Here is a 26,658-nt window from a genome sequence, read left to right as displayed (position 1 = left end):
GAAAATAACAACAATATTAGCACAGTCTCTGACACTGGTAGGTAATAATGTTAGGTATCACTATTTTTATAAACACTTGATAAAAAAGAAATACAGTGATGAGTGAATATAATGAGAAGTTGGAGATAAGGGGTAGAAATACATGAAATACTTGGGAAAAACTCAAAGATCTGTGTGTGGCCCTTTATTTACTAAAGGGGGCTGAGCTTGCTACTGTGAATTGATACTAAATACCAACAAATAGCTGGGAAATGGAAGGTGAGTGATGAAGGGAACAGAATGCCTCCTCTGGTTTAAAGTCCAGAGTATCTGAAGCCCACGACATCCAGGAGACCAGTAGCAAAGAAATGTGGACTACATAGTTTAGAAGGGGAGCTTTGAGAGAAAGCTGCAAAGGAAACATCTCAATGGGAGACTTGAGAGCCATGGACAAGATGGGAAATGTTCTAGGAACATGAGAAAAGTGTGCCATGTGGGCATTCCATTCTGAGGTGGCCATAAATCACTTTTCATGGTTGTATTACTTTCTGCACTTTTAAGGTTGTCTTTTTGTGAGAGAAGATGATGAGGGAAATGGAAGGATGCCTCCTGTCTCTCAAGCTTCTCAGGGACAACGTTTTCCTAAAGCTGGGAGAAATAATCTTGAACATGGCAAAAAGAAAAAAAAAGGTAGGGTGTCAGATAGAATAAAAACTAATGCCAAGAAGTAATGACTGAAAAACAATGATACTGAGGAGAAAAAGAAGAAGCTGTTTCTTGAATCTCTCTCACTACTCTGAGGCTCTTTCTAGAAAGAATGACATATAATCTGCAGCAGAAATAGCATCTTGTGATCTAACACTCCTACTAGGAAGCATGGGGGCCAACAGGACCTAAAAATCTTAAAAGGGATTCCAAGAGAGGAGCCGAATCCCTGAAGAGGATGCATGGGTGAGGATAAAAAAAAAGAGCTAAATTAAAACATCACTGTGAGAGCTAACTGCTTGAATGCCTGGCTGACTAGAAAATATGGACAAATTGTTCTTAAAATAGACACACAACAGATACTGAGGTAACATACAGTACTTTGGGATGATTTCAAAGTTCTGGTAAGTGTCAGACAACATTTTCTTTTCTTTCTTTTTTTTTTTTTTTTTTAGCTTGACTTATTGAAAATTTGACCCTCAAAAGACGAGGAAGATTTTTTTCCCTCTAGATTTACTTCTGACCAACAAAGAAGTGCCTAATGAAGTGGAAACGGTCATGTCATCTTAAATTTCAATACAGTGAAAGATGAGAATGTAGAGAATTATTAGATTTCAACTGTTTTGAAAAAAGTCTATTGAAAAGAAAGGCTGGGGCCAGAGACTGAACAACAGAGAATGATTCAAGATGACTAAAAAGGACAAATGACATTGGAATGATAATACCACAAAGTTCTCCAGTGAGGAAAAAGAAAGAAGTAGCACCAAGTACAAAGTCGGCTGAAACAGATTTACAGGTAGATTGAAAGGTCAGCAAGGCAGTGATGGGCAGGTGATCTCATTTATGGACCAGTCAGGCCCTTCATTGCTGGTCTCCTCTCCCCTAGCACTCAACATCTGAAAACACCTATAAAGCGGTGGGAAAGGGAAGGGAGAACCAGGTACCTTTTGCTCACTGATCCAGCCCCTACACCTTGCACAGGTACTGGAATACAGTAGGTGCTCAATTGATGTCCTCTGAATAAATGAATGAATCTAAAAGACAAATCCATGCACAGTAAGCTTTTGAGTACGCTTAGAGGCCTTCTACCCACGGGGAGCCCTAAAAGACAACAGCCTCAAAGGATGGTTTCTCAAAGACTAGAACACAGACTATTCCTAGGCTCTTACTGTTTAGGTCATTATAACTATTCTTAAAACAAGAAACTAATGGAGGAAGAGCCACTGCTTGGGGCAGACAATGGAAGGCCACTGATTGGGGCAGACAATGGAAGGGCAGACAGTATTAAAGAAAGAAAATAGAACCAATCAATTTTTTTGTTCCCCACTTTTCTATCAAGGGGGGTGGGGTGGTAAAAAGCAGGAAAGAACACTGGATCAAGAAACAGAGTGTAAAACAGACTAGGGTCAGACTGTTGGATTTCAATCCTCACTCTGCCATTTCTTAGCTGGGTAACCCTAGGCAGGTTACTTAAGCTCTCTGACTCTCAATTTACTCCTCTGTAAAAGGGCAATTATAATAATACTTCTCTCACAGACAGCTGGCATCAACATTTCCTAGATATTGGATGAGATTACAGGATTTTGAAGTAAGGGATTATATCCTGCTTGATAAATTGAACTTCTGTGAGCCTCAGAGTATTCACCTACGTAATGCAGAGAACAGTACCAATCTCATGAAATTGTTCTAAGTATTTTATGAATTCATATATGTAAGCCTTCTCCTAGCATCCTTCTGCCAGTAGGTATACTGTGTGAGTATTCTTCTCCTTTTCTTTTGCTGCTCAAACAATATTTACTGGCTACTGACTTTATACATTAGCATGCCATTCTGGACTCTGGGCTCTTAGAACTAGAATTCACTCCAACGTTTTCTCCTTCCATTCTTCCCATGCTCCCCCCAACGCCTCAGTCTCTATTCCATATTCTCAAATTAGCACTGGGCATTTCCCACTTTTGTGCCCTCCTACACAAACTCTCTTCTCCCTTCCCTAAATATTCAATTTCCTTATCCAAGCCCAAATCTACATTTCTGTGATTTATGGAGAACCATGTTAAGTCTTAACCAAAAAGTCTCCATGAGGTATAGAATTAAACTATTCTTTGGGATCCTAAACACTTCAAGTCTTTAACATTTTACTACTTAAATCTAATCATTACTAAGAATGAAATCTTCTATCATTATTAGGTTTTTGTTTGTCTAGTGGCTAGAGGGTAGTAATTGATAGTAACTGAGAGATAGATTCTAAACTCAGAAACTGGGTCTCCAAGAGTAGAGAAATAAGTGCTATAACATGAAGTAGAAAGAAGCTAATTTCCATCTAGTTCACATTTTATTAGGACCAATTCTACCTAGAATGCTATTTAAAATATTTCATTTTTTTCCTAAAAAAAAAAAAGACTTGTCTCTAGATCCATAAAAGTGTTTTTCTTATTTTTTTTTATTAAGCAAGATGTTTCAAAGGAGAAATTTTGAGGTCCTGAGAATATCTCATTTTATTATGTATACCATATTGACTCATACTGCATTTTCAGATGCCTTTACTTTTATCTAAAAAGAAAAAAAAAAGTTCCTTCTTTTCCACTGCCATGCTACTAGAAACATAAGCAAATCACTTCATTAGGTAAAGTGTGGGCTGGTCAGATCTGTAAGGGGGAAGTTCCAGTGGGTTTTCCCAGACCGAGCAACAGAATTTTGACTCTAAGCATCAGGCAGGGATCGTTAGTCTTCCCAGAGTTTTCCAATAACTCCATAATTTAAAAGATGGAAGGAGAATTTGTTGAGGATTCTCTCAACTCATAATCCCGATCAGGTAAGGAGTTAGGATACGTAAACGACTATACAGAATCTTACACCTGAACTTGTGGGATGAGCTTCCAGGTTCTCCCTAAGGAGCATGGGAAATGGCTTCCCCTCCAGCCAGCAGGCACCCCTTCCTCCATGCCCCGTTTAACACCCCACAGTCTGATATGCTTGCCTGGATGTCCACCCATTGTCTCGAGTCAATGTCCAGGGTCACAAGGAGTTGGCCCTGAGAATGGCTGCTTCAGATCTCAGCGTCCCAAACCACTATGGAGGCTGAGGTTATTCGTCTCAAGTACACTGGGGGAAGTATCTCTTCCAGGACGGGGTCACAACAGAAAAGAGTTCTTATGATGTCACACGATTAACTGTCTTTCCAGCAACAGATTCTGCTGTCTTTCCTGCTTAACCAGTTCATGCTAGAACCATGTATATTACAATGTGTATCATTAAGCCAAAGAGATATACACATTGTATATAAGTGTATATATCTGTATTGATAGATATATACACAACACACAGAGCCTTTACTGATTACTGGTGACTGTAGCATAATGTGTTTGACATGTACTTGTTAGAAAATTAAAAATCTCTACCAAAAACTGTGTTTTCTCTCTATGGTTAAGCAGACAGAAACTCAAGCTCAAAATAACTGGAAGGAATTGAGGTTGGCACACCGGAATAGTAGCATGAATAACAGTAGGTGTAACAAACTATTGCAGACCACAGCTTTTCTCTGAGTATTTTGTTAATTAAAAGGTGTTGGCTTTAGGAGGCAACTCTCATTTTTTTCAAACGCGTTTGAAGAATATTTCTCTAGTCTACAAATTTAATTGGTTTCAGGGGTACATGATTAGTCAGACTAACAGCTGTACTTAGAGCTTTAAAGGAGCTACTAAATCTTTTAAAACACACACGCAATGTGTTTGGCATACTTCCTTTGAAGTGTTCACACGTAGTTTTTCTGTAATTCACAGGTCTCCTCTGGTTGATAAAAAAGCAAGAAGCACATATTCTATTCCTTGTTTTGTTGTATGAATGTGGGTAATGTTTTTGTTTTCTTTACTTTTATAAGTGAAAAGTCAGTCGACTGACTAAATGATAAATTATTGGACTCACACTAGCAAAAATACCTAAAAGTACCATTCTGTATAGGTGGCCAGACTGCCTTACTGTTTCATATTATCAGTTATAGGAGAGCTTGTTTAGCTACTTGCATATCACCAATAGCTAAGGTAACTGTTCTCCATGTAAACAACATCGGTGAACACTTTTCTTTTTGAATATTTGAAAGAATGGCATGTGGCTTAATGAAATATGTAAGAGTTGGAGAGTACGTATTAACAAAGTTAGGAATCATGCATAGACTAGAAAAGAAAATGTATTGTACATGGGGGAGGAAGAACCTCACTTCTTGGCTCTAAATATTTGTCATTTGCACGTACAGGTGGAAAATTAGAGATAAATGTTACAAATCCATAAACATTTACTTTTGTCTATATTCTTTCTTACTCTAAAGAGGAAATAAAATAGGTGATTCAACTACCATCAATTATTTACATTTTAGCACCATAAGGGCTTGTGCTATCTGTGGGCAAGGCCTAGAGAATCAGAACTCAAGGATTCATGATACCCACCTGTATTTCTGGATTTTACAAAAAAAAAAAAAAAAATGTTAGATGTGGAAGCCCTAGACTTTTTACCACCAACACAATGACCACTATCATTTACTCAGCGTTTCTTATGTGCTAGGCAAGGTTATTTATAAGCCCCATTTTATTTAATTTTTACCCAACAATATTCAGGGTAGGTATTCTCATTTTACAGAAGGTAATACTTGCTCCAGATCTCACATTAACAAGTGACAATGTGAAGACAATGTGATTAACCAGGACACATATTTCTAAAAACGATCTGGTCATCCAATACATTTTCTACATGTCCCATTCAATATAAAAAAATTATTAACTACTCAAATAGTTTTGGCTCCAAGAGCTACAGTTTACAATATATAGTACCCACAAAATACATCTAATATCCATTCTAGCTGGGGAGAAATCACCTTGAACGAACCCTAAAAACATGGATTATAGCAATGAAGTGCATCTGGCTTCCTCCCCCAAGTTCAATATTATTCTTGAGGAATAACTCCAATCTGACTTCACCCTAACATGTATTCTTCTTTTCACTAATGTGAAGACAGAAATAACGCTTGCCTTTTCTTTTTTCAGTTTGCATTCTAAGTGCCCTTCTATAAGTCACATTATATAAAATCTTCCTACATGCATTCAGTAAAAAGCTAGGTTTCTCAACCTTAGCACTACTGACATTTTGGTCTGGACAAGTCTTTGGTGTGTGTTGTTGTTGCGTGCACTGCAAGATGTTTATCAGTATCCTTGGCCAGAGCACCTTCCCAGTTGTGACAACCAGTCATGTTTCCAGACATGACTGAATGTCCCCTGAGGGGAAGAAATTTGCCTCTGGTTCAGAACCACTGATCAAAGGCTTTTTCAATTTTTTTTCCTCTCTCTTCCCTTCCTACTGTGTGTGTGTGTGTGTGTGGTTCATATACTTGTTTAGCCTCTGTACTGGACATCCTTTATGTCTGTCCAAGTTTGAGTTCTCTTATATCTCAGAAGTATAGGTTAAGTGAAATTTTTAAGTGCTTCTTTTATGTACACGATATAGGGTAGGCACTGAAGAAACAGTAAATATCCAAAGCTATAGCTACCAGGGAATGCTGAATGATATTACACAAGAAAGGCTTTGGTGATCAAAATAAAATTATCTCTGGTAGAGAATAAATGTCCACAAATTCTTTTCTTTCCTGCACCTAGAGCCTTGTGATAAGATGTTCCAGATTCTCCCAACAAGAGCTATAGTATATTTCTCTTCTACTTGAATATGGATTGGCCAAGTGACTTGTTTTGGCTAAAAGAATATTAGTAACCAGGACACAAGCAAAGGCTTGAGAAATGCTTGGGCATTGGGCTATGCTTGGCTATCCTTTCAACGCTATGTGAACTATGCTAGCCTACTGAATAATGATAGGCAAGTGACCCTGTCATAGCCATTGTTTCATCCAACAACTAACAAGTGCTAGACACATGAGTGAGGCCAGCAACTACCAGCTGACCACAAATACACAAATGAGCCCAGGTGAGACCAGTAAAAGAACCATCTAGATAAGCCTGGCCCAAAGCAGACCCCCAAATTCATGAGCAAAATATAGGATTCTTATTTTGAGCCACTACCTTTGGGGGGTAGATTGTTACACAGCAATAGATAACAGATACAGCATCGATTTCTGCCTATCAAAAACATGTATCCAAAACAGGATTTATTTATTTTTTTTACATTTATTTGAGCATTTAAAAACATAATAATTAGCAGGTTTTTTTGTTTTGTTTTGTTTTATTATGTTATGTTAATCACCATACATCATTAGTTTTTGATGTAGTGTTCCATGATTCATTATTTGCGTATAACACCCAGTGCTCCATTCAGTATGTGCCCTCTTTAATACCCATCACCGGGCTAACCCATCCCCCCACCCCCTCCCCTCTAGAACCCTCAGTTTGTTTCTCAGAGTCCATGGTTCGTCTCCCCCTCTGATTTAAAATGCCCCTCCCATGACTACAGAAATCAAACAAATGCTGACACAGCAAAGAGAACACAGCTAAGAAAGAAAGTCTTCAAGTTCAAGTGTGAGAGACAGAGAATTGAAGATACAAATGGTCATTCAATGATGCCTATAAATGAGGCAGCCAGTATTTTATAAGATATTTGAAAGGCAATGCCTTTAGCAAAAATTCACTCTTAGTGCACATTTAACTTTGCAAATGAACAAAGCAGAGAATCTAATAAAGACAGTCACGAAACAGGGAGCTCAGTGCAGAAGACAAGGGAAGAAAAGCCAGACCAGATCATAATGAAGAGTATGCTGATAAAGGATGATCATCAATTCCAAAATCCATTTCTCCATTTGGTTATAAACATCTAGGGAACACTGTACAGTTCTCATTAGAGGAAATATATTGCTTTTCTACTGAAAATGTTAGCACTTTAAAAAAAATTTCTGAACTAAAGAACCCAATCTGTTGTTTATTTATTTTTAACAGAATTGCTCCTACCTGAATATTAGAGATAATGATTTTATAGCCCAACGTGGGCCAAACCAGGTAAGCAGCCCTCTACACAATTCAGTCTAAATGAGTCTCTTATTTTGGGGGGTAAGTTATATTTTTACTCTAAGTAGTAAAATAACTAGCAATGAGTTTTTTAAAAGATTTTATGTATTTATTAGAGAGAGAGAGCACAAGCAGGGGGAGCGGCAGACAGAAGGGGAGGGAGAAGCAGGTTTCCTGCTGAGCAGGGAGCCTGATGTGGGATTCGATCCCAGGACCCTGGGATCATGACCTTAACCTACTGAGCCACCCAGGAGTCCCACTGGTAATGAGTTTTTAAACTTGTTATACATGTGCCACACCTTCATAAGCCTCACTTGTAAGATGAGGTCAGCTACTTAAGGTAAGTGTTAGATTTATCTTTTCCTTCCTCATCCAAACCAGTGCAATGTCTGGACACATAGTAGGGTCTCAACCAACATTTGCTGCTGTTGTTATCAAGATTAGAAAGAGGCACAATGTATGAAGCACTACATTATGGAGAACATTAAGGGATGGAAATATACATATACAGAGAGAGAGACAGAGATACAGAGAGACAGAGAGAGATGGAGAGAGGCAGACTGATTTATCAGAGTTTTAATCTGGAGTTTCATCAGGCAGAACAAAAACAGAGAAACCATTAGCTCCAATATAAATGAAGCAGTATTAAGTAGTCATAAAATGTAGATTCTTTTGTTCTGAATTCATAATACCTTATATTTCTACAGAACTTTAAACAGTGTAAAAATGTCTTTTTGTCATTTTCTCTGTTGATTCATCACTGCAACACTGAGGTCTGAGCAGGGAGAGCATCATTACTACCAATTTGTAAAAGAGGAAACTAAAATTTGGATAAATTAACATATTTCTCCAAAATCAAAATCTAGTAAATTAGATGGAAGTTTCCAAACAATCTATATTTTAAGAATGAAGGCTCGGACTTGCGTGATTAAAAGGGAATTCATGAAAAATAAATAAACCCATTAAAAATCTGAAAAGGGGTTGAATAGACATTTCTCCAAAGAAGACATATGAATGGCCGACAAGCACATGAAAAGATGCTCAACATCACTCATCATCAGGGAAATGCAAATCAAAACCACACTGAGAGATCACCTCACACCTGTTCAGATGGCTGCTATCAGAGAGAGAGAGAGAGCGCACGCAAGAGAGAATAAGTGTTGGTGAGGATGTGGAGAAACTGGAGCCCTTGTGCACTGTTGGTGGGGATGTGAAATGGTGCAGCTGCTGTGGAAGACAGTATGGAGGTTCCTCAAAAAATTAAAAACAGAACTACCCTATGACCAGAGCATTCCCACTTGTTAATCTACATCTAAAAGAACTGAAAACAGGATCTCAAAGACAGAGATATTGGGACACTCCTATGTTCATTACAGCATTATTCACAAAAGCCAAGAATTGGAAACAACCTCGATGTCCACTGATGGATACAAAAAAAATGGGGTGTAGCCATACAATGAAATATTATTCAGCCTTAAAAAAGAAGAAAATTCTGTCATTTGCTACAGAGTTTGTTCTTGGAAGATGAACAATTTCTAAAGGTCATTTGTACAACAATGTTCATATAGTTAATGCTACTGTACCATCTACTCTAAAATGGTTAAGACAGTAAATTTTGTGTTATGTGTTTTTTGCCACATTTTGAAAAAGTGAAATCCATGCACCAGGCAAAGTATGGACATTATTCTTTCCCTTCCGGGTTAAGGAGATTTTTTTTTTTAAAGATTTTATTTATTTATTTGGCAGAGAGAGAGACAGCGAGAGAGGACCCGAGCTGAAGGCAGACGCTTAACGACTGAGCCACCCAGTTGCCCCTGGGCTAAGGAGATTTAAAAGAGATCTTTGAATACCAAAATAAAGACCATCTTATAAATAAGAGTAGTTCTGATAGGGGCATCTGGGTGGCTCAGTTGGTTAAGCATCTGACTCTTGATTTCAGCTCAGGTCATGATCTCAGGGTCGTGAGATCAAGCCCCATGTTGGGCTCCCTGCTCAGTGGGGAGTCTGCTTCTCTCTCTCTCTCCTTCTCCCTTTGCCCCTCCTCCTGCTTGTGCACTCTCGCTCTTTTTCTCAGATAAATAAATAAATCTTTTTAAAAAGAGAGTGGTTCTGATACACTAAAGCCCAGTGGAAAATGACCAATTAATTTTTCTGTCATTACTACTCCTTTATATCCTCTTTATAACATTTGTGGGGTAATCAGAATATGCCAAAACCTACCTCTAGTGGTTACTATGATGCTCCATTGAGGTTCTCTCCTGGAGCAGACAGAACCCAGACACTATTAATAATGACTGCTAATGGATGATAGCTGTATCTGTCCCTAGGGCTTGCTCTTAGTGCATGGATACCAAGTTCAAGCCCACGTACCTCAACTGAAGACAACGCTGAAGAACAAACCCAGCTCCAATGCTTCCTGTCAGATTGGCTTATACTATAGTAGCAAGTGCACTGTGGGTCAGCCTATCCCCTCTGCCCAATACTGCCCCGCTCACTTTCTTGCAGGTAGATCTACCAAGAATACTTGCCAGTAAACATTCTGTATACAACTTTTGTTCTCAGGGACTGCTTTCCAAGGAATCCAACCTAAGACACAATTCCTTTGGTCTATGTACATAATAGTTTATTTCTCATACCTAAAAGTAACATGATGTTTCTAGCCATTCAATCTTAGAATAGCATTTAATATTAATTGTTTATTAGTATCACATGTTATAACATTCAATCTTCAACGGAATGCTTTGGAAAATGACAAAAAAGCATGCAGAGAATTGGTGGCATATTTCTTGCTTACGGGCTTATGACAAGTTTTATACTCTTTGGTTATACCTGAGTTTCAATTTATCATATGAGTTGCTGTTTAAGAGAACTCTAAACACATCCTATAACTAAAACACCAAAGAGCTTGACAAATCCAAACACTGAAGTCTTGAACTCCATCTCCATAATGACATTGGAATTGTAACCCCTCTCTTGTGTTGGTTTGAGGTGACTGTGCTGGGCTAAACTTAGCTTTTAAAGTTCTGGGTCAGTAAACATGTTATAAACTGCAGGTATGGCAAATACAGCAACTGAAGTAGTGACTAGCTACATCAAAATCAATTCATGTTTTCATTTAACTTGTAGAAAAGCACACAATGCCCACAAGTGCAATAATGACCAAATATACAATAGGAACCAAATTTCAAAGGTAAAAACAAGTACCAATTACATAGGGAAAACTGCTTGTAACAAGCACAAAAATAAGATTGTGATGTGTTTATTTAAATCACACCCACCAAACCATCTCAAATTCCTTTTCAAAGTAGAATAATAAATAAAAACATATTGTTCAATGGTTATAAATCATGCTATTGAAATGGCAAAACTCCCAGGAGCAATAGCGTGGCAGTTTTCATGCACATACTTGCTATTGCTTTGGACTTGAATCTCATTGTCTTAATCTTTTGGATGAATGGGTTTCAAATGAAGACGGTAAAGAGAGCCTGGGAAAGCCCTGAGTCTACAGTTTATGGTTTCTGAAAGAGGAATGTAGCATACTTTGTTGGTTTAAAAAGATCTGTGAAGCTGTACTGTTGTAGAGTTGGTTTATTCTAAACCTCTTAGTTTTGCTGCTTAAGATTAGAAAATTTCATCAGATCAGGGCTAATGTTAATTCCTCTAAGAAAAAAAAATCTGTAATCTGCAAATCATTCAACCCCTACTAATACCAGTACTTTTTACATGGTGGCAATTTTTTACAGAAAAGATACTGGGGGAGGGACCTGGGTGGCTCAGTCGGTTAAGCATCCGACTCTTGATTTCAGCTCAGATCATGATCTAAGGGTCGTGGGATTAAGCCTTGCATTGGGCTCTGTGCTCAGTGCGGAGTCTGCTTCTCCCTCTCCCTCTGCTCCTTTCCCACTCACACACTCTTTCTCTCTCTCACTCTCTCTCTCTCAAATAAATAAAATCTTAAAAAAATAAAGATACAGAATTACACTAAATTTTGCATTTTAAAACATTACTTGAAAATAAACTTTTAAATAAGATGAAGTTATATTTCAGATTCAAATATTTTAAATTAATTACACAGTCCACAATAAAAAAATCATGCTATTTTTTTTTCCAATAAGAGAAAGGTAATAATCTTTAAAACGAATTTTCCTTTATCCTGAGATATTTTGGTAAGAACTAGAAGTAAGTATGTATTTCCTCTACTGTTAGTATTATAGTTTATATTACCTCATTATTTTAAGACCAAAAGATGTAGAGGGGGAAATTTTTCATTAAGTTATGTTCAGAATCTCTAGCTTGTTAGGTTAAAGTAAGTCACATGAAAGAAATAAAATAAACCTAACTGAAACATTAACTCCTATCTACGGTTTATCAAACTAGAGAATATAGAAAGCAAAGGAACTATGCAGTTTTGAGGAACATATACATGTGTATATAGCTTTAAATTGGTAAAATTCTTTTTTTTTTTTTTTTTTTGCCCTGTTATGTGGTAGAAAGAATGAAAAAAGTCACCGAAGTTGTTTTTCCTACTTTGCCCTCCCTCAAAGGCATGATTATGTTACATTTCATAGCTATTCTTAATAACAAATTGTTACTTTCTATGAATTTAATACATAAAGTACACGTTTTATGCAATATAAAAAGCTCAGCAGAAGCAAATAGCTAGCCAGGAAGGCCAATCCCCAAAGAAAAAGTAGGGCCAACTTACTATTTGGAGCCTGATGTTCCCATTCAAGTTGATTTACAAATATAATGGAAGGAAGGGCATACAAACTGAAGCCCTCAGAGACCCTATGGCTGAGATGGATAATCTTTGTGATTGACAATGGGGGCCCAAGGTTACCACAACTGGGTGACTTTAACAGACGACACGGTAACAAGTCAGGGCTCTATCATTCATCTATTTTCAGGAATGATCTTTTGGGGCTTACTGATTCAGATTCTCTTCTCACCAAATCATAAAAATAGTAAGTAAATCAATTTATAAAAATAAGTTATCAGTGACTTCATTTCCAATGCCTTGTAGGTATAAGTTACAGACAATTGAAAAGATTTTCCAAAAAGTTTGCCTATTTTATACACCTATGATCATAGATGCTATATCTGGTAGCATTCTCAAAAGCTGTGTCATTAAAAAAAAAAAAATCCCATCACTTAGCAATGAAGGAAAAACCAAGGTCCAAAGTGTTGAATGGTTTGTCCAAGATTCCCAGGCCCCAGCTGGCAAGAGACCAAATGAGGACCAGATTTCAGGCCTATCATTTCCCAATTCAGTTATCTTTTTACTGTGCCAGTGGTTTACAATATTATGAGTATGCCTTTAAAATCTCAAATATAATTACATACCTATGCATAGTAATTGTGTATCTAATATGCCTAGATTGAGAAAAAAAGTGACAAAAATCAATTTATTCAGAATTTGGTAATGCTTTTTAAAAATTTTTTTTTATTATTTTTTTATTCTTATATTATCCCCATACATTGCATCATTAGTTTTAGATGTAGTGTTCCATGATTCATTGTTTGTGCATAACACCCAGTGCTCCATGCAGAATGTGCCCTCCTCAATACCCATCACCAGGCTAACCCATCCTCCCACCCCCCTAAAAAATTTTTTTTTAATATTTTTTTAATTTTATTTATTTGAGAGCAGAGTGAGAGAGAGAGCATGAGTGGGGGTGAGGGGCAGAGGGAGAGGGACAAGCAGACTCCCCACTGAGAAGGGACCCCGTTGCAGGGCTCGATCCCAGGACCCTGGGATCATGACCTGAGCTGAAGGCAGATGCTTAACCAACTGAGCCACCCAGGCACCCTGAATTTGGTAATTCTTCAATATGATTTTGCATTTTATTAATTGTAGTAGCATTCACATTGTTGTGAAAATGTCTACTACACATATGTGGGAGACAAATCACTTATTTGATCCACAGACAATATTTGATGTGCTCAGAGATTTGAGAAATCCTTTCCATAATTCTGGGAAATCTCCATTATCTCCAGCCCCTAGGTTGAGAACCTCTGGCATGTCGATCACTACTTCACAATACTACTCTTATCAACTACCTTCAAAATTCCCATTCCTTCCCCTTACAGTTGGTTTCAGTTTCAGTGTTAACTAACAACGATATCATAATCTTTTGAGGATGGGTAGTATCAAAGCCAGAAAGAACTCAATTTTTGAAATGGCTTATTAGTTTTATAAATTAGAACGGCCTCAGGCACCTGGGTGGGTCAGTTGGTTAAGTGTCTGCCTTCAGCTTAAGCCATGATCCTGGGGTCCTGGAATCAAGCCCCTTGTCAGGCTCCCTGCTTGGTGGGGAGTCTGCTTCTTCCTCTTCCTCTGCCCCTCACCCCTACCCACCGCTCATGCTCTCTCTTCCTCTCTCTCTCAAATAAACTCTAAAAAAATTTGGAGCACTCAAGATTTCAAAATACTCTGACTTACTTATATTCTGATACGATTTTCTTTTTATTTATTTATTTTTAATTAACATATAATGTATTATTTGTTTCAGGGGTACAGGTCTGTGATTCATCAGTCTTACACAACATCCAGGGCTGGGTATGTGTTGTGGTGAGCAATGGGTATTGTGTAAGACTGATATGCTTTTCTGACTGGGAGACAAAAGACACAGTCAGAGCTGGGATACTTGAGTTTGGTTATCCTGCAGTCAATTGCACTCACTTTTATATATGCTGCCCCTGATGTGAATACCCCCAACCAGACAGGTGATTGTCACCACCATGGGTAATGAGACTGTGGGTTAGGGATGAGGAGAAGACAAAGGTTGAGCAACACCTAAGGGCCATGTCTAAAACCTTGGAATTTGTCTCCATTCTACTTATGGAAAATTACTTTCCACTACTTACCCCAAGGGCACATGTTGTCTCAGACTAGCCAGTCTCTTCCTGCTGTACTCAATATGCCTTCTTTACAAAATAAATTTGTCCAAGCTATTCCTCAGATTTAACTATCTTTTTCACCTATTCTAATCCTCCTTATTCTTTATGATCAGAATCTCACATCTGTGAAGACACTGTTGACATGAGTTACCCTGATGTTCCCCTTTCTTGAACTCCTATGTTGATCACAGGCTTAATGTAAAAAGTCTCTGTGTGTTTGATAACATATTTCCTCATATTATTATTTATTGCACCAATTCCAAAATTCTAGAATTGGAAGGAATTTGTGGAAATTCCAATGCTAAACTTTAAAATCTGGCACCTCTGAGCATTGTAAATCTTAGATTGAATTGCTTTACAGATAGTTTAGAAGATCTTTAATATTCTCAAGAGTCCTTGCAAATCAAAAAACAGATGTGTGTGATCAGCTAGGCTTACTTTAGGAGTTAAGGGATTTACCTCTGCCCAAAAGTTTCTCAGAACATGAGATCCGTGCTAGAAGTTTTACATATTTTAACCACCCAACCATCCAATGGGGTAGATGTTATCAAGCCCACTGGAAATGACTACATATCATGGACCTTCACAAAGCAATTTTCTATCACTTCATATGAATTATTTATCTTAGGACAAAAATTTAAGATTTCCTACTTGTATTATGAAAACCAAATTGCATCTGTTACTTTACAAATTATTTCTTAGTCTATTAAGAATTCTGATTATCTGCATTAAAACAAATTGTCAAAATATAAAAAAGTTTTCAAAATATTTTTTATCATTAGAAATCAACATGGGGATTTCATTTTCATTTGGAATATTTTCTAAAAAGAAATGATGGGTTCATAAATAAGAAACCTTTCTCATGTGAATCTGATAGTATGAATTCAGTCTAATAGAAAGTTTTTCATTCAAATATTATTATTGAATAATTACTAACTTGGTGAAAAGTCTGTACCTACTCAGTAAGAGAGACATGTAGATGAATGCATTGATGTGTTGATTTCCAAGGCATTTTAGGTAAGATAACCAAGTTATTTTTATTTTCATTAAACTGTGAATATAATTCATAACAAAGGAAAATCATATTCTCGATACACAGGAAATACTAAAAGGTTTACTCTTTAGGGTTAAATGCTAAGGAAGTTATTATATAAATGTTTTCCTTACAACTCTATATTTTGAAAGAAAAAACTCTAACATTGTATTATCTGAGACTATAACATAGGTAGACTGGTTTCGACCAAAACTAGGGGATGGGAAGTGGTATTAAAATTGACTGAAGGTTATAGGATTTGTCTGAAATCTTGGGCATCATTAATAAATCTCACTCTCCTTGGTCTTATTGCTCTATTCACATCCTTTCTGTAAGATAAACTACCTCAAAATTCAAGACCTAATAGTACTATACTATCATTGCGGAGTTGCTGTGAAACATTCCTGGGGCTGTGATCAGAATGATTGAGAGGACCACTAAATGCTGAAAAGTGGATGTGACCAGGGAATAGCTTGGCTGTTTGCCAGGGTAAGAAATAACTTGATATCGACATTAAGCAGCAGCTGAAGAATCTTTTCATAGTTTAGGCGCTTTTTCTAAATCCTCCAGTTATGCTTCAGTGATTAAATTATTAAGAACCTCTGATATAGCTGTTTCATATTTTAGATGTGAGTTGAAGATGTTTTGAAATGATTTCCATTATTCATGGTTTCTTGTTTTTCAAAATTAAACTTATAGGATGCTGACATAATCCCTTTTTATTAGGTCTGCAGAAACTGAGAATACACTAAAAAGCAGAATAGTTGTATGAAAGTATCATTTTCCTTGACCATATCTTATGATGATGAGCTTATTATGATGGTTTTTTTCCTTAGCTGAGCTATATGCATCCCAATTAATGTTGTTAAACCAAATGCTAAAATAAAAAATAAATGGCTCCTACTAACTTCCAGATTTAGGCCAAGATAAGATTCAGGCAAAGGTCAAGAGAAGTATAAGACACAAAATTTAGGAAAAGCCTCCCAATGTGAATGATTAACTTGTATATGATTAACTCTTTTAAAAATCTTTCTCATTGTCACCTACTTTACACACAGCTTGAAGATAAGACTGTCTTCCATGGGTTCACTGAGAAAATATTAACTACATATCTTTAGGCCCAACACCATGCCAAAGGAGTGAATACTGTGATGCCTCTTTCTACTTCGTAGGGGAATTCCAATTCTCTTCAGGCTTCCATGGACTCCACCCCCAATTCTATAGGTGGATTTAAATTCACTTGAGGTTTAGATTGTAGGCCGTCAAGATAATCCCATCCTCTGCTTTGGTGATGGAACTCAAAGTTTAAGTCAATCAGTCCATGACATCACTCTGAATATTACAGGTATAGGAGTAGATATATATAACCTAGATTGACTGATCTGACTGGTAGATAAATCTCTTAACCTATCCTTCAGGTAAGAGATTCTGTCTCTCACAGTAACAAAAAATCGTGTTGCCCTATTTGCTGCTGGCAACCATCTTGAAACCTGGAGAGAGACTAGTGAGGATGTCAGAGCTGACACGAAGTGAAAATCTGAATAAAGAAAATCATATAGAGTGTCAGGGCTCTGTTTGTACTGCATCTGGAGTCCGCTCTAATCTCTGAACTTCCAGTTATATGAGATTAATTATCCTTATTGTTGAGCCCCTCTGAATGGGCATTGTCTTTCTTGCAGGGTTACAAAAATAAAGAAGACATTATTCCTGCATTTAAGAAGTTTCTATCTTAGTGGGAGACATATATGCCAACAACAAATTTCAGTAAAATATAACAATACTTGCTGAAATAGAGGTAAATAGCAAAATGGTAGTAAAGAGGAGGACCGGGCAGGAAGGAAGGTACACATGCAAATAACATCTTCAGCTGAAACTCTAAGGATGAGTTTACCAAAAGTGAATGGTGACAAGTACATTTCTAGTGGAAGAAACCATATTTGTTAAAGTAGAAAGGCAGCATTTGGTGATTGGGGAACTACACATAGTTTAGTACTATTTGATTAGCAAGAGAGTGATGGAAGATGTAGGAAATAACACAGACATCCTAGGAGGATTAAATTGCAAAAGACGCTGTGTATCAAGCTGAGGGATTTAGCGTTTATCCTGGAGAAGAAAGGTAACTGTTATACAACCTAATGTAATGTGATTAACATGTTAAGAAGTTCATTTTCAATGAACTTCCCGTGTGCAAGATAGGTTGAGAGAGAAAGGAAGACCAATGATGTGGCTTGACAGATGATCCCTGAAACAAAACAGTGGCGCTGAATTAAAAAGTTCATGTTTGTTTGGCTTATGGGATCAATAGTATTGGTGATTGGTTGCATAACAGTAAGAAATAAAAAAAGGGCCAGAATGATTGCTCGATTTCTAAGTTGGTGGACAGTAGTACCACCCACCAAAACAGAGAGTATAGTAATAGGAGTAGATTTTCTGAAGATAATGATAATATCAGATTCAGGCACACTGAGTTTGAAGTATGTGTGGAATGTCTAAATGGTAGCTGGCTGGCAGGTAGAAATATGAGTCTGGAATTTAGGAAAGAAGTTTGAGCTAGAGATAATCATTGGCATAGTTTTAGTAGTCTTTAACTTAGATTCTGTAATACACTGAACTGGTATTAAAGTGATTTAAGATGGTCAATTTTGGGTTATGTGTTTTTAACCACAATTTTAAAAATACAGAAGAAAAAATAAAAATAAAAAAATTTAAAAATAAAAATACATAAGAAATCTGACACTAAGTACAGCACGGGATACGACAAATTAGAACAGATGCCAGCCATAAAAGGATGCAGACCTGGCAGGGGTTAAGTTCTAGGTGATACCAACATTTAAGGGCCTGACAGAGGAAAAATTTCAACAAAGTGGGAATGGCAGTGAGTGGCCATAGAGGTCACTGAAAACAAAACTAAACCAAACCAGAGAGGATCCAACCTCAAAAATTAAGAGAGAATTAAAATGGAAAAGGGGTGGGTGATGCTTGGCTAAGACCATCCAAAGCACTGAGGCTAAAGTTACAGAACCACAGCAAAGAGCATACTAACAACAAAGTCTCGCCTAGTGGATGAATCCAAATTATGTCTTAATACTCAAGGTAGAATGCAATTTAAAAAATTTATATCTACCAAGAATGCTAGGTTAAAAGTCCATAGAAAATTAAATGAACTGATCTAATATATTCATAATTCATGTCAAGAAGCTAATAAACCGTAAAAAAGGATGGGAGTATAGAAACTTAGAAAACCAGTGGATTTCTACAGAGCACATGTGACAGGACAATAAACACTGGGAAGACAAATATATTAAAGGATTTGGGCTGGCAGATCCTTTATGTCACACAGGAAGACAAAGGGAGTAAAAAAATGAGGGACTGAGAACAAAAATCAAAAGAGACAAGAGACATGTTTGAATGAAATATAAAGAACCGAAAAGACTTAAGAGGTGAGAAAGAAATGAAAGTGACCAGTTTGTTTCAAGGAAACAATGACTCTTCAGCGAGCAGAGCTGGAGACAGGGGTCGTGTGACAACTTCCACAGAAACAGTTCAAACTGAATTTTTCTACCACTGCACTATTTTTTTATTCTCAAACAATATCTTTGTTCTTCTTTTACAGGTAGAAATGCTGGGGATGATAATACACTGGAAAGGCATTTCATAGTTCTTACAGTCAAACCACAAAATAAATTGGTTAAAATTGGGTTGAATGATAAAAATACTTGAAAACCTCCCCTCCTCCCCTTTTTAAAATTGCTATGATACTTCTGAGTCTAGAAATCAAGGCCAGACCAATGCTTCTGATGTTCACAGATTTTGTTCTAGAGGTTTTATCTATTTTGTGGGCATAAATTTACCCCGTGGATTTAGGGAAGAAGATGAGTATTTTTTTAAAGCCAACAATGAGTCAGCAGGAGGTTCAAAGTTCTCCACATGGAGTTGTCACTCAAAGCACTGACATCAAAATCAATGGAAAGTGGCTCCAGTCTTGTTCAGAGTATAATTTGTAGCGGAGAGGAAGTTGGGGGTGGGGGGGAAATGTGAGGGGAAGACAACTGAAAAAATATAGATAGACAGATATGCAGCAAAGATGGGAAAAGAAACAGTCATAAAACATCAAGTTGGCAAAATGATCCAAACTCCATATGGGGTGAACGCAAGCATCACTGTACTAAGAAACGTTTGACAACACTTCTGCGAGCCCACTGGCTCCTGGGCACCCCCATTCTAGACACTGAGGATAAAGTGGTAAACCTAACTCAGTCTGTGGCCTGAAGAAGCTTATATCTTGACAGAGAAGAGACAGGAAACAAATACAAATTTTAAATGATTTTAGAGAATGGTAAAGGGGACAAAGGAAAACAGAGCCAGGCAAAGAGTACCAGAGTGAGAGGGGTGCAGTTGGGTCAGGGTCTATTAAATTAGCCCTTAGCTCGCTATTAAGGCTTGGGCAGGGTTTTTAATCCCTCTGAATTTCTTACCTTCTCTGGGTAACTCTGCGTGGAATAAGAAAAACAGTTCATTACATGTTTATTTCCACTTCTTCACATACCTCCTTTCTTACAACCACCATGCATTTTCCACTTCTCTTTTCTGCTCCCCTTTGACACTTTCTTTTGTTTCCAGAAGCCTCTGGGGCCTGGACTCAAGGACTCCCTCTTTGTCCCTAGTCCTGCTTGCAATGATCGGATGTGATCTCAGAATCTATACTAGAAAGAGAAACCTGGTTTCTATTTCTTATCTCCTCATTCATTCTCAGGTAATGTGGATTCAATGATAAGTAAAAAAGGTCCAAGTCTGTCCTCATGAAGCTCACTATCAAGGGAGAAGACTGGGCACCTGGGTGGTTTAGTCGGTTAAGCATCTGCCTTCAGCTCAGGTCATGATCTCAGGGTCCTGGGATCGAGTCCCTCATCAGGCTCCCCGCTCAGCGGGGAGTCTGCTTCTCCTTCTCCCTCTCCTGCTCTCTCTCTCTGTCAAACAAACAAACAAAATCTTTTTTTAAAAAACGGAAAAAACCAATATAAATTCTTATTGTTTCAGAAATAAATGGAAGATCTGATATGTGCTCTGTAAGAGAACTATGAATGATGCTATTTACATTGGCAATGGAGGATTTCACCTAGTCTGCCAAGTTAGGGGAGTCTTCCCTGAGTACAACATTTGAGCTGAACCCTGAAAAGTAAGTATGTATCAGATGGGAAAATCAAGGGGAGAGTGTCCTAAGCAAAGGGGTCAATAGTAGGCTTGTCGTAGGCGAAAGCTGTCACTTAATCAAAACAACAACAACAACAAAGCAGAAAGCAGGCCAATGTGAAAATAAGACAGCAAACAGTACACGGCATCTGTCAGAAGGGTGATGGAATGGGAAGGATCACACTATGCGGTATCCTATAAGCTAGTAAACATTTTAACTTTTATAAGGAGGGCACGTGTTGTAATGAGCACTGGGTGTTATACGCAAACAATGAATCATGGAACACTACATCAAAAACTAATGATGTACTGTATGGTGACTAACATAATAAAAAATAAAGAGAGAAATAAATAAATGAAATAGGAAAGAAAGAATGAAGGAGATTAGTTTCTCTTGGAGTGACCATATTATTTATCATGAAAACTTGGATAGTGTTAAGAGTCAAAGAGGGCACTATCATTTACACTTAGACAATGGACATAACCCATGTCTGCCCAGGGCAAACCAGGACTATGGTCATCCCAATACAAGGCTACTGTAATGATCTAGGAAAGACACGATGGATTGGGAAAGGGCAGTATAGGAGAAATAAAAAGAGGAAAGCTGATCCAAGAAATATTTAGAAGAGAAAATCAATTTTGGACTTGGTGATGGATGTCCAGCAGAGGTGAAGTGGGAAGGTGTTGAGAATGATTCCCAAGGTTGTGTTACAGGATGAAGGGTGCTACAAACCTGAAGTGGAGAGGAATGGCGGGGAAAGATCTTGAATTTGATTACAGGAGGAATCATGAGGTTATTTTTGAGACATCTAAATGGAACTCTTAAGTAGGCCATTAAATATACTGTCTGACATACAGAGAAAATTTCTTCACCTCCTATGATCTCTTCCTCTATTAGTCCCTTCCATTTTTTTTTTTTTATTATTGTCTTTGGGCCCCCCTGACAACAGGGCCTGGACAAGGACTTGGTTATAAATAGTTTATGTGGGAGTTGATCCCTGGGAAGTAGGAATGAAGGATGAGACAAGTGAGACAGAGAAGGCAGAAATGCCAACATAACGTGTATTATGGAGATCACTATTATGGGCAACAGGGCCTGGATTCTGCCAGAACCTTTCCATGTTCCCAAGAAGCATGGAGAAAGCTGTCCCAAACTGTCTTCTTGAAGGAATAGAGGCTAAAAATATAATCATGAGCTCTCATTTCCCATTGGTTGAGAGTTGCTCATCATCAAAAGTTCTAGGCTGGGTTAGCTCACAGGATTTGTGGTCTCCTAGCATGTCAGAGAAATCCCTTGGGCAGAAAGTGGGAAAACAAGAGCCATTCCCTTGACGATCAGCTCAATGTAGCGTTATCAGCTAAAGGTAAGTCTCAGCTCAAACAGGCCTGTCCACTGCACCTGCAACCAGAGGTGGGTCAAAGGCATGTGACTCCAGGTACCAGGGGTATCAACCACATTTGGGATGATCATGTTTTGGAAGCTGTGTGTTTTCCTTTGATAGTGAGATTTTTCTTACCTATAGATGATTACACAGAACATACATGTAGAGTTTAAAGAACAATTATAAAGTAACACCCCATATAACTACAACTCCGATCAAAAAAGAATATTACCTATACCTTGAAACCCGCCCTTGTGTTCCCCATAGCACCACCTGCTTTATCTTCCCAAGATAACCATTCTCCTGAGTTTTTCCTCTTTGCTTTCATCTGCTGCCTTCTCCAGCTTGGATTCCATGGTTCATCACTTCAGCCAATCCTGTAGCCGAGTAGACTTTCTAGTTGCTACTATTCTCTCTCCTCCCTCCAGTATACTTTCATAGCACATGTCTGGCAAAACAACCAGGGATGAATCTTACTATCTTTTCAATCCTGCCTCCCCCTATTTAAAGAGAAACTTGAATGTCTGGCTTCATTCTGCACAGACTTTCTATTTCTGACTCGAGCCACTCCTCAGGCTCCTTTGTTGGCTTACTTTACTCTGGACGTCAAATGTAGGAATTCCTTAGGGTTCTGTCCTAAGTCCTTTTCTCTTCTCATTCTAGATACACTCCCTCGTTGATCTCCACTTTTGAGACTTCAGTTATTATGTGTTACTGTATGTGTTGATAACTCTGGTAACCATATTTTGAGCCTATACCTCTTCCCTGACTTATATGGCAAGTCTACTTGGTGGTCTTGCTAGTATCTCAAACCTGGTGTACCCAAAATTGAATGTGCCATCCCCTGAACCCTAAAACAGTCTACACTTGAGTAATTTCCACCACCATCCACCCAGTTTGTCAAGCTAGAAGTTTGGGTAATCTATTGGAGTTCTCTGTATCTCTCCCCTCTATGTCCAGTCAGTTCCCAAGACCTACTGTTTCTCCATACCAGTACCTCTTTAATCCGTTCACTTACCTTCATTCCCTCCCCACTGCCCTGGTTGACATCATCATTGTCCCTCACCTGGACTACTGGCACAGTCTCCAGTGTTACTCTTCTCTCACCCGTTCTCTACTCTTTCACCAGAGCAATCTCTCTAAAACCCAAATATGGTCACATCACTAGAATGTTCCAGTAGCTTTCAATTGCCTGTGTCAGGTGCCTCTAGTCTTTACTTTTGCCATTTCTCCTGCCTGGAATATTCTCCACCTCCCCTAACCTGTTTGTCTATGTACACTTATATGTTCTTCAAGTCTCATCTTCACAGTTCCTTTTTCCCAGAAAGCTTTCCCTGACATCCACCAACTATACCATTCCAGAATTGGTTATGGTTCTTCCATAACATTCTATATACTAGTATTTGTCATATATAGCTATTTAAATAACTGTCTTACTTTCTTAAAGTCCAGGAAGTGTGTTTATCTTGGTCAATACGGTATCTCTAGCATCTAGCATACAACAGGGCACACATAATTTGTTGAATTAGTGTATTGACAAATGAATGATACCAATGCATACCAAATGCTCTTTTTTTAATTAAAAAAAAAACTTTTAAAAGGCTTTTTAAAGAGGAGTTTCAGGTTTACAACAAAATTGAGAGGGAGGCACAGAGTTTCCCCATGTACTCCCTGTCCCCACATCCATGGCCTTCCCCATTACCAGTATCACTCGCCGGAATGGTATACTTTTTACCCAGGATGTACCTACCCTGATCTATCATAACTGCCCAAAGTTTATAATATGCCTTAGGGTTCATTCTTGGGTTACAGCATCTATGGGCTTGGAAAAGTGTATAATGACACGCATCCATCATTATCATACAGAATCATACAGAATATTTTCACTGCCCTAAAAATCCTCTGTGCTGTCCCTATGTATCTCTCTTCCCCAAGTCCCAAACCCTTTCTGCTGCACCGTTGGCAACCACTGATCTTTTTACTGTCTCCATAGTTTTGCCTTTTCTAGGATATCACGTAGTTGGACTCAGACAGTATGTAGCCTTTTCAGATTGGCTTCTTTCACCTAGTAATAAGCATTTGAGGTCCCTTCATGTCTCTTCATGGCTTGATAGCTCATTTCTTTTTGGTGCCAAATAATATTTTATTGTCTGGCTGTAACAGTTTACTTATCCATTAACTTACTATAGGACATCTTGGTTGCTTCCTAGTTTTGGCAATTACAAATAAATCTGCTATCAACATCCATGTGCAGGTTTTTGTGTGGACATGAGTTTTCAACTCCCCTGGGTATATACTAAGGAGTGTGATCACTCGATCATACGGTAATAGTATGTTTTCTTTTGTAAAAAACAAAAACAAAAACAAAAACCCCAAAAAACAAAACCCAAAAAACCAAAAACGCCAAACTGTCTTCCAAATTATCTGTACCATTTTGCATTCCCACCAGTAATGAAAGAGAGTTCCTATTGCCCCACACTCTCACCAGCACTTGGGGATGGTCAGTGTTCTAGATTTTGGCCCTTAATAGTTTGTAGTGGTATCTCACTGTTCTTTGTTGTTGTTTGTTTTTGTTTTATTTTTTCTTTCATTGTCTTAATTTGCATTTTCGTGATGACATATGATGTCATGCATCTTTTCATATGCTATGTGCCATCTCTGTATCTTTGGTGATGTGTCTGTTTAGGGCTTTGGGCCATTTTTAATCAGATCGTTTGTTTTCTTATTGTTGAGTTTAAGAGTTCTTTGTTTTATTTTGTGTAACAGTTTCTTATCAGATGTGTCTTATAAATATTTTCTCCTAATCTGTGACTTGTCTTCTAATTCTCTTGAAAAAAAATGTTCTCCTTTCATATACAAAATTAGAACTTACAGTTGGAGAAGGAACCTCACCATTAATTAAGAGTGCATTGGGAAATAGCTTCCCATCTCCCTGATAGTGACATCTCCCACTGGCTCTGGCTAGTACTTTATCTGGTTTCCAACTTGTTCATTATTTAAGTGTTAGCTAAAATGGCATTATGATAGCCTTTTTCTGCTGGTCTATGATGCTTCTTTGAGAGACCCTTCCCCTTTGTAGAAGTGTGCTAAGGGTTTCAAGGTTCAAAGCAGGCTCCAGTGTGATATATAACACTGTTATCCCTAGAACTGGGAGCAGTAATTCGATTTTAGACAATATAGAAATGATTACCTCTATTTAGGTACACCTAAGGGTGTCTCAATAATTAAATATATGGGACTTAACGTTTATAAGAATAAAAACATTTGATATCTACTTATCCCTTGTTTTTATATTTTCACTGCTGAGATGAGAAAATGTTCTCTAAAGAGAAGACAAAATATTTTAGGCTTAATTGTCTTTATATAGGTATTACTAAATGCTTTTCAAATGACAGTAGAACACTCATTAATACTTATAGCAAGTATTTTATACAATCTCTTCATTTCTACTACAAAGGCTTTTACAAGTTTTCATCCTATGCTAGGCACATGGTATTCCTATTTCTGAGTAAGTCTTTAAAACACTATTGATGAGAAATCTTTTTCTCCTTGGAGGAAGCCTTAAAAAGATTAGAGAAATACATTTAACAATCTATATTTCCTTTATTAGCTACTATGAGTCTATCAGCAAATATTTATCTAAAAAAAAGGGTTAGTAAACTACATTTCTCTTGCCAAATTCGACTCAGGACCCATTTTTGTAAATAAAGTTTTATTAAAACACAAGCGCACTCATTCATTTATGTACCGTCGATGGATGCCTGTGCACTTGAGTAGCAGAGCTGACCTTCTGACTGCAAAACCAAACATACTTACTATTTGGCTCTTTACAGGAATAAAAAAAACAAAAACAAAAAACAATTGCCAACCCCTGATCGAAAACCTTCTCAAGGTAATTTTTATCATTAACCCAATTCTTACTGAAATAGTACATTCTATAAACTAATAACTTACTTTATGTAAGGTAAGGATTTTTTATTGGCCCCACCAAATTATATCTTCCAAGCTTCAGAAGGCATCCCTTAATGGCAACATGCTATGATTTGGTGAATAAATTCCTATCCTCACTAGTATAGTTTGAGCAACAATGCACTAGAAATAGAAATATAAAACCTTCTGTCTTGAGTCCCTTCTTATTCAGTTTCCCCAACTACAGAAAATAATAATCCTCACTCTTCAGGGATATTTTTAAGATCAAAGTAGATAATAAGCACTTATAAAGAATTTTATTGTTTATGATCATTTGGATTGCAATGTTTTGTTTTCTCCATTTCTAGCCTCACTGACTGTAGTCACAACTTGTTTTTGTTGCTATTCATGTGTGAGTCTGGACAACCTTATCATTCATTTAGTTACTGTGCCACTGCCAATTTATTCCTTGAGTGTACATGTTTAGTATGGCTTATTACTGTCCTCATCTTTTCTGCCCATCATTTATTTCAACCCACTTGGCACCCACTGCCTTTCTCACACCGGC

At 37.6% G+C, this 26,658-nt stretch overlaps 1 protein-coding gene across 1 annotated transcript in view; it reads right to left on the bottom strand.

The window, feature by feature from the left end:
* The window catches only part of DMD (dystrophin), a 2,077,064-nt gene that overhangs the window by 633,654 nt on the left and 1,416,752 nt on the right, over positions 1-26,658 (bottom strand). The window lies entirely within an intron of this gene.

The sequence above is a fragment of the Neomonachus schauinslandi genome, chromosome X (assembly GCF_002201575.2).
Source record: "Neomonachus schauinslandi chromosome X, ASM220157v2, whole genome shotgun sequence".
Taxonomy (NCBI): domain Eukaryota; kingdom Metazoa; phylum Chordata; class Mammalia; order Carnivora; family Phocidae; genus Neomonachus; species Neomonachus schauinslandi.
The sequence above is the reverse complement of the archived record's forward strand: the minus strand, read 5'-3'. Positions and strand labels throughout refer to the sequence as shown.